This window comes from Mauremys reevesii, unplaced genomic scaffold, assembly GCF_016161935.1.
Source record: "Mauremys reevesii isolate NIE-2019 unplaced genomic scaffold, ASM1616193v1 Contig29, whole genome shotgun sequence".
Classification (NCBI taxonomy): Eukaryota; Metazoa; Chordata; order Testudines; family Geoemydidae; genus Mauremys; species Mauremys reevesii.
The window spans coordinates 238169-250662 of NW_024100839.1; the positions used below are offsets into that span (position 1 = coordinate 238169).

Consider the following 12494-nt stretch of genomic DNA (forward strand, 5'->3'; position numbering starts at 1 on the left):
TGACCACTAGACCCCACAGTCCCCTTTTAGATTTTAGGCTCACTGCCTCTTCTATCCATGCACCCCACCTGTCCATCCCTTTGCTGCAGCTTTTTAGGGTGTCACCCCTGCTCTGCACTCCCCCAGTGCAGCCCAAGGCTTTTCCTCCCCCCAACCACACATCCTCTCCCCACACTGAGTGGATTAAGCACATCTTCAGTGGGGGTTTGGCAAGGCAGGGACAGGGGCAGCTCTAGGCATTTTGCCGCCCCAAGCATAGCAGGCAGGCTGCCTTCAGCGGCTTGCCGAGTCGCAGGACCAGCGGACCCTCTGCAGGCAAGTCGCCGAAGGCAACTCTGCCTGCTGCCCTTGCAGCGACCAGCAGAGTGCCCCCAGTGGCTTTCCGCCCCGGCCTGGAGCCGCCCCTGGGCAGGGAGCAGGCTGGCTGGGTGTCTTTGTGGCTGTCTGCTGGCCACACATAGGCATGGTTCTCCCCTCCTCTGGCCCTGCCCTCATTTGCTCTGTAGCTTTGAAGCCTTCCCTTGGAGCTGTCAGCACCAGCCACCTCTGCTCCAGGTGCCCAGAGGAGGAGAAGTGTGTTGGGCTCCAGCCTGGGACTCTGCCTCCCTCCTGCCTTTCCCTGACTATGAAACCTGGCCCTGGCCCTGGCCCTCCTTCCTTTAAATGCCATGTGGGCAAGAGGTAACATGTCGCTGCAAGTGAAATGGCCAAACTTGTGGGCCTCATGTGAAGCAGCAAGAACCCCAACCACCTGGTCAAACCACAGGCATCAGGGTAACACGTTCTAGATCCCCAACCCATTGTGGCCATCACAACCCAAGACCTGGCTCCAGTGGGTGAGTCACCCAGCTGGAGAGGGGAGATTGGCTCTTGCACAGCTGGAGACAGGAAAGTTGACTACTGGGAGCTCCAGGGCTTCACCACAAGGTCCCACTGAGATTTGAACTCAGATTGCAGGATTCAGAGTCCTGAGTGCTGCCCCTTACACCATGGGACCAGCTCATAGTTCCTTCTCTGCACATCAGTGACCCTCATGGGTCTGGCTTGTGTAAGGGACTGTTGGCCCCTTACTAAAACTTAGTGTGTGTGTGTGTGGGGGGGGGTTGGTTGGCTAGTTCCCAGCACCAATAGAAGGGGGAAGGGCCAATGGGAAATCAGGACCCTGAGACTGACAGTCCCCAGGGGCAATGGGGAGAGGCCAAAGCTCCATGTTAGCCAGACTGACAGGCCAGACAGTGTAATGAGGGAGTCACCAGGCCAGGGGGTCCCATCCTCCGTGGGAGCTGGAACTGCCCGGACCAGAGTGGGGCAGAGCTAAGGAGAGAGCAGGAGCCCGAGAAGAGCCGGGGAGCAGAGCTGCAGCAGCCGGGGAGAACCAGAGCAGATCTGTGCTGGGAGCCGAGCCGCAGCAGCACGAGCCGTAGAAGCTGCCCAGGGAGCAGATCTGTGCGGGGAGAAGAGCTGCAGCAAGTGGAGCCAGAGGAGCAGCCCAGGGAGCTGGAGGCAGAGCCGCAGCAGCCCTGGGGCTGGAGGTCGGTGCAGTTGTTGAGTCTGAACTCTTTATGAGTTTAAACTTAACCCAGACTTGATGTCTCTATCTGAAACTTTTAATCAAAGCTCTGACCTGTGAACCACTCATGACACCCCCCCCTCCCAATAAGTAGCCATCTCCTCCTTTGTCTTTTCTAATTTACATTTTAACCTGTTTTATCCTGTAGAATCTTGATTGATTATGCATGACCATTATGATCTGTTAATTACTTTGTTTACTTCTGTGTATAAACATTGATGCTCACCCCTAATAAACTTGCCACACTTACTCCAAAGCTTGGCTCTTAAGCTAAGGATGGTGTGAGCCCGTTGATCAACGAATTGTTGTCTGGTCTCTGACAGATCTCTGAGCCTTATACCAACTCCGCACAAACTCGGGTGCTGGAGAGGTGAGTAGGACTTGCTTTTTACCTAACAATTTGGGGGCTCGTCCAGGATTCCTTCTGGTGCGGTGCCTCTGTCCAGTGGTCAGACCACTCATATACGAATTGGCAGGCGCCACGGGAGATTTCTCCCAGCCAATTCAATATTGAGGGGTCGTGTACTGGACAGCAGGATAAACGCCAGTTGGAGGGCTCCTGTCAGACACCATGGATCAAGGGACTAGCGTGCCTCTTGAGAGTCCGCTGGGGATTGTAAATAAGTTATGGAATGAAGGGAAACTCCCAGTACAGACAGGAATGTCTAGGAGGAAGTTGTACACACTGTGTGTAAGGAATTGGACTGGGTATACATGGAGCCATATTGGCCGACCCGGAGATGAGGTGGCCTTCGTATGGCTCTTTCGAACAGGCTGCCTTAAGAGGAGTAAGGAGCCAGATCGAAAAAGACCATCCGGGACAGTTATGTTACTGGTTTTGTTGGGACACAGCAGCAGAGCTGTGGAAATCTTTAAAGATTATGGCAGTCAGGTATTCTTCCGAGAGTGAACCCCCTCCATGTTATTTCGATGAAGGGTGTAAACCACGGCGTGTTTTAACTCATCAGTTGGTCCCCACTGCACCTGCCCCTATTCCTCAGCGAGGGGACTCTCTCCAGGGCGCAGAGGGGAATCTGCAGGACTCCAAATTGGAATCTCTGCAGGGTGATAAGGAGGAAATGGAGGAGCACACCCCGGGAGGAGTAGTTACTAGGCAAAAGATCAAGCAGATGCAGCAGGGTGCACACCCCTCTCCTGAGGATAGTCAAGAGGCTGCCCCTGCCAAAACTTTTGTGAGTAGAGAAATGCCTTTACAGGTGCACGACCAACCTTTTGTGAACAATAATGGTGAGATACAACATACCAATATTGTGGAATATAAAGGATGGCTAGAATGGGACTTGAAAGAATGGGGACGGTTGTCAGGGTCCTTTGGGGAAAATCCCCGAAAGATCATTGAACTTTTAGAAAGATTGTTTTTAAGTCATAATCCTACTTATACGGATGTAGATCAGTTGTTAAGCAGAGTTTTGACCGGAGAGGAACGTAGTAGATTGTGGATGGCAGAAAGGACATGGGGGGATAGCAATGTGGTTAATACCACTTGGATGGATAGGCGGGATCAAGCCGCTGGCTGGAATCCCCTAGACTGGAATCAGCCAAGGCTGAATCAGCTGCGGATAGATCGAGAGCGATTGTTAGAGAGACTCAAAGAAATGGCTCGCCGCTCGCCTAATCAGGCTAAGTTCATGCAGATTCGGCAGGAATCTGATGAGCCACCCAGAAAGTTCTGGTCGAGGCTATTGGAGGGGGCCCGAATGTTCACTCAGATGGATCCTGAGAGAAAAGCAGACCACCCTACTCTTATTTCGTTTTTTGTGAATCAGTCAGTAACCCCTGTAAGGGATTATTTCTTACAGTTTCGCCCTGGTTGGGGAGGTGAGTCAGTCACTTCAGTGTTGGATGTAGCTGATTTTGCATGGGAGAAAGGAAGGGAAAGCAGCAGAAAGAAAGAGAAAAAGGAAGAATATAAGTTGATGGCTTTAGCTTTTCACGGTGGTATTCGAGGCAGAAGCCGTGGCCGTGGCAGGGGATCTCAGGGTGCTCGGGGGAGAGGGTCCTGGCAACCCCAGCCACCAGGAAATTGTTTTCAGTGCGGACAACCCGGTCACTTTAAACGTGAATGCCCCTGGGGATGCCCAGAGGGTCCGGTCGCATCCGCAGATACTTACACCAGGGACGAATACACTCCTGCACCACCAGCCCAGCCCGTTCCTCAGGCCTGGATCAACTACGGGCAACAGCAGCAGCTGCAGCGAACTCAGCCTTCTCAATGACGGTACCCCGGGGGCGAAGGCAAACAATGTGATGGTCTTATTTCCTTAATGTCTTTAGCCGGCTCTTTCCTCACTTTCTCCCCTCCCAGCAAAGAGCCTCATCTAACCCTTTCAGTCCAGGGACTGCCTGTCTGTTTCCTCATTGATACTGGAGCTATTTTCTCTTTTAAATCATGCCCCCTCTCCTGGCTATCCTCTGAGGTTAAAACTGCAACTGGGGTGGAAGGCAATCCACAGTCTCTGGGACTCACTTTGCCTCTAAATGTTATTTATGCTGATAAATGTTTTTCTCACCGTTTTCTTTTTTCCCCAGCTTGTCCGATCCCTTTGATGGGCCGGGATTTACTCTGTAAGCTTGAGGCTACTTTAACCTGCACTCCTGAAGGGGTAGGATTATTGATGACAGTGTTAGGAGATTCGGCCCTAACTCAGGGTAATTGGGAAACCCCCCCCTCTCTCTCTCCTGACCTCACTGACTTGCCTTCAACCCTCTGGGGAATTTCTGACACTGATGTTGGCCTGCTCCTTTCAGCAGAGCCAGTAAGGATTCAAGTTAAGCCCTCCTTAGCCCCCCGGTCAGTTCCCCAATACCCCCTGTCGCTGGAAGCTCGGGAAGGCATCCGCCCCATTGTCGAGGGATTCATTGCACAAAAGCTAGTCCGCCCTCAGCGCACTCCCTGTAATACCCCTATACTGCCTGTAAAAGGCCTCCTAAAAGGACGGAGACCCTATTCGTTGGCGCTTTGTACAGGATCTACGGGTTATTAATCAGTATGTGGTCCCTCTTCATGCAGTAGTTCCTGATCCAGCTACTATCATCAGCCAAATCCCCTGGGATGCTGAATGGTTCACTGTTATTGACTTAAAATCAGCCTTTTTCATCATTCCTGTACACCCAGACTCTCAATATCTCTTTGGTTTCACCTGGGAGGGACAAAGTTATGTCTGGCAACGACTTCCTCAAGGCTACAGAGACAGCCCCACGATTTTCAGCCAATGCCTCCGCCACGACTTGGAAGGCTTCACCAGTCCGCAGGGATCCACGTTAGTCCTATACGTAGATGACATCCTACTAGGTAACCGCGAAGAAGCCGCCCTCCGCATCGATGGTAAGGCACTTTTATTATACCTACACACCAGAGGCCACAAGGTAGACCCTAACAAGATTCAGTGGGTCTCACAGAAGGTCCGATATCTGGGCTTCCTGTTAACCCCAGAGGGGAGACAAATGGACCCAGTCCGCATAAAGACTATCCAAAACTGCCCTCTGCCAAACACCAAGAAACAACTTCGAGGTTTCTTAGGATTAATTGGCTTCTGTCGACCTTGGTTGCCGTCCTGCGGGGAGTTGAGCAAACCGCTCCACCGACTGACTGCTAACCTTGCTCCTGACCCTTTGCAGTGGTCCCCAGACACGATTCAAGCCTTTCAGTTACTCAAGGACAGTGTGGCCTCCTCCATGTCTCTCCGCCCCCCCAATTACAGCAAACCCTTTCACCTTTTTGTCCACGAGAGGGGCGGAATTGCTAGTGGCGTCCTTACACAGCTGAGCGGGCCCCACCATTTCCCGCTTGCTTTTTACTCCCAGCAGATCGACCCTGTCGCTCAGGGAACCCCATCCTGCACCCGGACTCTGGCAGCAGCTGCCCTGCTGATCACAAAGGCAAAGAGCCTGACCCTTGGTCATTTTACCACGGTCTGGACCTCTCATGCTTTGTCAGCCCTTCTGCGTAGGGGCACAACCCAAGTCTTTTCGGCCCATCGTCAGCAGCAGCTAGAGGCCGAACTCCTAGAAGACACTAACCTAATTTTTGAAAGGTGTGGGCCCCTTAATCCAGCTACCTTGCTTCCTGACCTGCCAGTCCTCCAGGAACAGCACGACTGTGTGGAAGTAGTTCATAGCATCTTACAGATAAGGAACAACCTGTTTGACGTGCCACTGGACAACCCTGATTGCATCCTCTTCTCGGACGGAAGCTCCTTCTATGTTGATGGCAAGCGTTTCACCGGTTATGCAGTCACCTCTGAATGGGACATTCAAGAGGCCGCCTCACTGCCAGGCAACTGGGGAGCCCAAGCCGCCGAACTCTATGCCCTGGCCCGAGCCTGCCAGTTGGCCGCTGGTAAGACCGTTACCATTTTTACTGATAGCAAGTATGCTTTTGGAGTTGTGCATTGTCACATCCACCTCTGGAAGTTTCGAGGTTTCCAGACAGCTGCCGGTAAACCCATTCAGCACCTCCCCCTCATCCACAAGCTTTTGGATGCCCTCCAAGAACCCTCGGTCCTGGCTGTAGTTCATTGCCGGGCCCATACTAAAGATGATAGCCCCGTCACCCGTGGGAATGCCCTGGCTGACGCCTCCGCCAAGGCGGCTGCCGTCTTACCCTTAGCCATGCCCACGTTGGCTATTGTGACCTCCTCCTTTACTCCACCGCACCCCGTACCAGTACCTGCTGCTGAACTACAGTCGTGGGAGAGCCTCGGAGCCACTCTGGTCAAAGGGACCTGGCTTATGCCGGATGGCCGAGCCTGCCTCCCTCGCTCCACATACCCCGTGGCAGTTCGCTGGCACCATGATAAGGGGGGTCACTACGGCACGCACGCCCTTGTGGACACCATCGCTCGCTTTTGGTATGCTCCAGGCATTCAACCCTACTGCCTGTCAATAGTGAAAGCATGCAGCACATGTCAGCGAAATGGACCTGCTCCGCCTCTTAACAAAATTAAGGGTGGAAGACCTCCGCCTGCTGCCCCATTTCAACATCTTCAAATTGACTTTGCAGATATGCCAAAGGCTTTTGGGAAAAAGCACCTCCTTGTTTTGGTTTGCCCTCTGACTTCATGGGTCGAAGCTTTTCCTACTGCTAATTGTACTGCTGCCACAGTGGCGAAGATCCTCCTTAGAGACATTGTACCCCGTTTTGGCATCCCTCTCATACTTGATTCAGATCGCGGACCCCACTTTACTGGTAATGTCCTTGGCCATTTAGAACAAGGACTGGGCATTTCACACTCCTTTCATACACCCTACCACCCCCAGTCTAGCGGGAAAGTTGAGCGTATGAATAGGGAGCTTAAGCTTACATTGGCTAAATACTGTCAGGAAACAGGGTTAAAGTGGCCTCAGGTACTTCCCTTGGTCCTGTTTCACCTTCGCACTCGCCCAACCCGTGTATTGGGATTATCCCCCTTTGAACTGCTCTATGGACATCCCCCTTTCAAAGGCGGGGTGCTACCACGTGCTGATGTTTCACTATTGGGAGGGGATCATATGACCGCGTGCCAGTTTCTCTCCCTACAGGCTCGCCTCCGTACCCTTTGGAAAGCCTCACAGTTTTCCCAGACCGTGCCACTGGAAGAACAGATCCACCCGTTCCAACCAGGGGACTTGGTCTGGGTCAAAAAGTTCGTTCGTGGCGACGCCCTCCAGCCGAGGTTTACTGGACCCCACCAGGTTCTTTTAACAACCCAGACTGCAGTGTTCCTGGAAGGACGCAAATCCTGGATCCACCACTCCCACGTCAAGCCAGCCGTAGTGGACCACAGTGACGGACCAGCAGCTCTTGCCACCACTGAGGACACTGCCTCTGACCAGTGGACCAGCTTACCTCTTTCAGACATCAGACTTAAATTGACTCGGAAAAAATAAGAGGACCTTTTATTCTGACAACTGTATGTTTTTTATTATGCCTTTTTAGTTTATTTTCTGCTTATGAAGATAATGCTTTTATTAGATATTCCCACGAGGTTAAAACTCGTATTTTAGGAAATAGAAGTAATTGCTGGGTATGTACTCAATTTCCAGTAAATGCAGAACAGGGACTCCCCTTCACACCCATTCCCCTGACCACTGCTAATATGACTTGGATGCCACCGGCTAGAATAAAAGATCCAGTCCAACACAATCTTACATGGGACAAAACAGGAGTGCCAATTAACAGATATCTCAGGGTAACAAATCAGACAGGATCACTGTGTTTTGTTAAAGAAAAAGGGTCAACTTTTGTGGGAACCAGTAAATGCAACATGTATTTTAATGGCACCGCCTTTAGTAAAAACCTTGGCTTCAAGCCTTGCGCATCCCACTTATCCCATATGTGGATCCCTCACAAGCCTTCTGAGTCAGCTTTTAAGAAACCCTGCTCAGATCACGAGGGTGTCCAACTAATTGCTAAGGGATATACGATTGCCTTCTACAACTGCTCAAGCAGTACTACACTGCTCTTTGAAAACACCACTACCAAATTGTGCCTCTGCGGTTCACACAACGACCCCTCTGCATTACCAGGGGAACAGTGGTCCAACGGGTGGTGGGTTACCTCCTACTTTGAGAAATGGAATACCCGAAACGCAATGTATGGAACATACTGGGTGTGCGGGCCCAAAGCTTATTACTTTCTCTCCCCTGATTGGGCAGGGTCATGTTATTTAGCATGGCTCACACCACCTTCTCGCATCTCCCTCACCCCCCCCCATTTTCCCCACGTTCGTAACATCCGTGAAACCTTCAGAGATATTAATATCCGTGATGGTTTGTCGTGGCAGCGGTGGGCTGGTCTTATTAGCTTGAGGGGTGGTGTCATCCGTCTACAGGGACTACTAGAATCTTTAACCAATGAGACTGCGACCCTATTTGAAAATCAGGCCGGGGAAATGTCCCAGCTGCGCCAGTTAGCTTTGCAAAACCGAATGGCTTTAGACATAATGTTAGCAGCCCAAGGAGGGACTTGTGCCCTCATAAATGAAGAATGCTGTGTTTTTGTAAATGACACCTACCCTGACACCTTTCAACGTACCAAACATCTAAGGGAAATGGCTAAGAACTACTCCTCTGGCCAGCCACCTTATGATTGGTGGGGAACCTTATGGAATTGGTTTCCTGGATTTGGGTGGGTTAAAAACCTCTTGGTGGGTATTGTTGGGGCCATAGTAATCCTTATAATACTGTGTTGCTGTATTCAGTGTGTTCCCTCCGTCATAAACTCATGTGGGTCAGTTTATTCTTTTTCTACTTCAGCCAAAGGCCTTACTCTCTTCGAGTTGGCCCAGGCTGAAATTGCCAAGCGGCCCTTGGCTCCTTAAAATGGGGTGTAGCTGTTGGTAAATAGTTATCCCAATAGCTACAAATGGAGGAATGTTGAGTCTGAACTCTTTATGAGTTTAAACTTAACCCAGACTTGATGTCTCTATCTGAAACTTTTAATCAAAGCTCTGACCTGTGAACCACTCATGACACCCCCCCTCCCAATAAGTAGCCATCTCCTCCTTTGTCTTTTCTAATTTACATTTTAACCTGTTTTATCCTGTAGAATCTTGATTGATTATGCATGACCATTATGATCTGTTAATTACTTTGTTTACTTCTGTGTATAAACATTGATGCTCACCCCTAATAAACTTGCCACACTTACTCCAAAGCTTGGCTCTTAAGCTAAGGATGGTGTGAGCCCGTTGATCAACGAATTGTTGTCTGGTCTCTGACAGATCTCTGAGCCTTATACCAACTCCGCACAAACTCGGGTGCTGGAGAGGTGAGTAGGACTTGCTTTTTACCTAACACAGTGAGCAGCGTGGGAGAGCGAGGGGGACCCTGGGCAGAAGGCCCAGTGCAAGGAGATGCCACCCGTCAAGAGACCTTGCAGGCCAGACTTTTGGGGGTGGGGGGATCATATCCCCTACATGGGGGCTGACACTGGGAGCAAGGGGCCTGTCACCTAGAGCACATGGCCACTGCCAGAGCAAGTGTCCAGCCTGTGGTGTCCCTGCAGCACAGCCAGGGCCTGGGGAGGAGGCCTGGGACATGTGAGGGAGAGACTGTGACCTGCCCTGACCCTCCAGAGACGCTGGTTGTGATCTCCCTGCGCCACAGAACAGGGTGACGTGTTTTCCTTTCCCATCTTTCCTTATGTTTTACATTGATTGCTGGGTAGTAAATGGTGTTTGCTTGAAGCACATGCAATGAGGAGTGGGTCAGGGAAGTGCCCAGAGTGGAGACACTGTAGCCCTCGTTCAAGTGATCATGACAAGATTGGGGGTCATCAAACCCCCCAGGATTCCTGGGCCCAGCCTTGTTGGGGTTACGAGGTCTCTGCCACACAGGAGAGTAGAAAGAGCGTCCTTGGGGTCAGGCAGCCTCTGGGTAGGGGAGTGGGGACTCAGATCCTTCCGCCAGCCAATTCCACCAGGGTCGTGTATAAACCAGGGAAGTTCCCCACAATAGCCAGACCTGAACCCCCTGTACACTTGTGCTCTGTCCTCATTGCTTCTCTGTCTCTCTTCCCCCCATCTCTGCTGCTCCCCCTCTGGGCTTTCTCAGCACCTGGCCCCACAGCGCTTCCTGCCAGCCAGAGACACTGTGTTCTAGGCCTGCTCCTGTGGATGTGGCCTCTCTCCTGATTCCTGAGGAAAGGAACCTTTCCAGGAAATGGCCACGGCTTCTGGGAATCCGCATGTGGCTGGTGGACAGCACCAGGAATCATTTGGCTCCTGGCACACAAGGCAACTTAAAAGCTGAGCACCTAGACAGGGACTTGAACCCTGGACCCTCAGATTAAGAGCCTGATGCTCTACCAACTGAGCTACCTGGGCTTGTTGAGATCATCTTCACCGTTCAGCACAAGAGTGAGCAGGCCGGCAAATGAGAGGCAAAAAAAGTCCCCAGAACCCCTCTTCTTTTTCTGCACAGCCACTGCCTGTCAGCAGGATTCCTCCTCCTCCTCCCTCCTGTGCCTCAGTGCGACTAAATCTCCACACCTAGACAGCCGGTCCGTCCGCTGCACCCCAATCCCCCATGCCTGAGCCTCCCTGCCAAAACCCTGCACCTAGACCCATAGAATTAAGTCTCACGTGTCGCTGGGAACTCGACTTCTTGTGCCCAGAGAGTCTCGGCCCCCCTCAGCAGATGACCTGAGAAGAACAATGTCCCCCTTTTCCAAAGAAGAGCTTGGAGGGGTTTTTATCATGTTACCAGGTGGCCTAATGGATAAGGTGTCTGAGTGTGGATCAGAAAACTGAGGGGTCAAGTCCCTTGGTGGTTGTGTTTCTGCAGTTGTGCTGAACATCCTGCTCCGTTCAAGGCTAGAAACTCTTCTTGGCCGCTCAGGCCAATGCTCTGACTTCAGGTAGAGCCCCAGGAAGAAGTTGGGGGGTGGGAGTCACAAAGGCTGGGGCATGAGCCCCAGGCGCTTCCAGCCTTTGCCCTTCCTGACTTGCCAAAGAAAGTGGGCGGCTTCCCGGGCCAGCGTGTGCGCCTGTCCCTGTGCTGGAGGGTACTTGCTACATAGCGTCTTCGGAGCCTGGGTGTTTCTCTGCTTCTCACCAGCTGGGGAAAAGCCTCTTGGGGTAAAATCTCCTGCCCCACTGCAAAAGTCAGCACCTTGAGTGGGACCAGTCAGAGGCCCCACCATGGGGGCTGGCCCTGCTTTCCTACCATCTTGGGACGTTGGCCACAGAGCATCAGCAGCCGCCCCGCATGCTGGTGACCTTCAGTGGGTGTTTGGCATGGCAGGGAGCAGCCTGGCTGGGTGTTTTTGTGCCTGTCTGAAAGCCACACCTAGGCATGGTCCTGCCCTCCTCCAGTCCTGACCTCAGTTGTTCTGTGGCTTTTAAGCTTCCCTTGGAGCTGTCAGCACCAGCCGCCTCTGCTCCAGGTGCCCAGAGGAGGAGAGGTGTTGCTGGGTCACTTTTACAGATGCCCCTTCCCTGGTACTGCCCTTGCTCAGCTGCGAAGAGGAGCTTCCATCCCCAATCCCTGCCTGTCACTGCCCAGCAGCCCTCTGGCACCATTCCTGAGGGTCAACCTGCCTCGCTCTCTTCCTGCCATGTTGGGAAAGGCAGCTCCCATCTCTCCTTGTTAAAGGTCAGGTGGGCCAACTAGGGGCAGAAGCCCATTCTATGTTTTCCTACTGCAGAGCCCAAGCTCAGGGACTCACCTTGGGTGCAGGCACTGCTGTGCTCCCAGAAAACAAGCCACCACTGCACAAAGAGAGATGAAAGGAGCTGCCAAAGCCTGGGATTGAACCAGGGACCTTTAGAGCTTCAGTCTAATGCTCTCCCAACTGAGCTACTTCAGCAGCTGCATAAAAGTTTTTTGGCCTGTTGCTTCTCTGTCTGGGATGTGTTTGTCAGCAGTTGCACACAAAAAGGACAGGAAAACGAACGCCTGCTCCACACCCCCACCGGAGGAACCCGACGCCCTTAGCTGTGGGGAGTAAGAAGTGGCCGTTGGCTGACAGGGCCTGTCCCCGAGGAGCTGGAACAGCAGCTGCCGCCTCCCCCTCGGCTCCAGGCTGTGGGAAATGCTCATTGCCTGGCTGCATGGGCGGCTGCTGCTCCGTGCTCTGGAGAGCGTCTGTATTGCTCTGTCAACCCCCCGTCTTCACTGAGCCGGTCTGGTAAGGTCCCAAGTGCCCCCTCCGGCCTGGCAGCTGAGAGTCTGTGCAGACATCAGCCCCCCTGCCAGCCCCACAGGCAGCAGCAGTGCCAGCCCCCCAGCACCACAGGGGCACTCAATGCACTTCCTGTGGGGAAATGGCTCCTTGGTGTCCAGCTGCTAGAGTGAGAGCCAGGAGAGAGCAGTGTCTGGCTCACCAGGGGGGAGAGAAGAGACCTGGTGAGTGCGGATCTCCCTCAGCCTCCCCCGCAATGCTGGTCACTTCTATTGTCACTGTGATAGTCGGTGCTTC

At 52.6% G+C, this 12494-nt stretch overlaps 3 non-coding genes across 3 annotated transcripts; all 3 read right to left on the reverse strand.

The window, feature by feature from the left end:
- Positions 1–925: 925 nt before the first annotated feature.
- Positions 926–997, reverse strand: TRNAQ-CUG. The gene has a single exon. It is a non-coding gene; the product is annotated as a tRNA-Gln (tRNA).
- A 9328-nt stretch (positions 998–10325) lies between these two features.
- TRNAK-CUU lies at positions 10326–10398 on the reverse strand. The gene has a single exon. It is a non-coding gene; the product is annotated as a tRNA-Lys (tRNA).
- Positions 10399–11809: 1411 nt separating this feature from the next.
- On the reverse strand, positions 11810–11882 carry TRNAF-GAA. The gene has a single exon. It is a non-coding gene; the product is annotated as a tRNA-Phe (tRNA).
- Positions 11883–12494: the final 612 nt, after the last annotated feature.